The sequence below is a fragment of the Nicotiana sylvestris genome, chromosome 12, assembly GCF_000393655.2.
Source record: "Nicotiana sylvestris chromosome 12, ASM39365v2, whole genome shotgun sequence".
NCBI classification, from domain to species: domain Eukaryota; kingdom Viridiplantae; phylum Streptophyta; class Magnoliopsida; order Solanales; family Solanaceae; genus Nicotiana; species Nicotiana sylvestris.
In genome coordinates, this window is record NC_091068.1 from 135,959,346 (window position 1) to 135,960,192 (window position 847).

Below are 847 nucleotides of genomic sequence, written 5' to 3' on the forward strand. Positions count from 1 at the left end.
CATTGCATTGCATTCATGTATTTGTATTTATACTGGTGTTTGTTTAGCTGCTCAGTTCCATATGTTGTTGTATATTTGGATTTTAGCTTACTTTGTGTATTTACTGGATTTTCTTATCTTCGGACTGTAGTTACTTTTATTACTCACTGGGTCGGAGTACTCACTTTACTCCCTGCACCTTGTGTGCAGATCCAGGGCAGTCTCAGGCTCAGTAGATCCAGTTGATCAGCAGATCCAGCCTCTGGGAGTATCGAGGTAGCTGCACGACGTTCGCAGCCATTGATCTTCTCCCTCTTATCCTATCTCTTTATTTCCACATTATCGGATTTTGGATATACCGTGTATTAGGATGATATTCTGTATTCTAGAGGCTCAGATTCGTGACATCGGGTCCTAGTGAGATTATATTGTGTATTTTGTTAAAATCTTCAGTACTTTAATCTTGCTTAATTGATATTTCTTTCCGATATTTTTGATAAATTGGGTTAAGTATTGAATAATGGTCGGGCTTGTCTAGTAGTGTGCTGGGCGCCATCACGACCGGGATTTGGGTCGTGACAAAGTTGTTATCAAAGCCTAGGTTACTTGGTCTCACGAGTCATGAGCCGGTTTAGTAGAGTCTCGCGGATCGGTACGGAGACGTCTGTACTTATCCTCGGGAGGCTGCATAACCTTTAGGAAAACTTCACATTTTTGAGTTCTTATCGTGCGTCCTTGATTCAGCTTGAAAAGAAACTTTTGAAATTCCTTCTGCGTGATCGTATGCACCAACGGGCGCTCAGTATCAGATGTGTCTCGATGGCTTTGATTCCCCGATCGAGGGGCGAGGTGTAATCTCTGTGAGTTT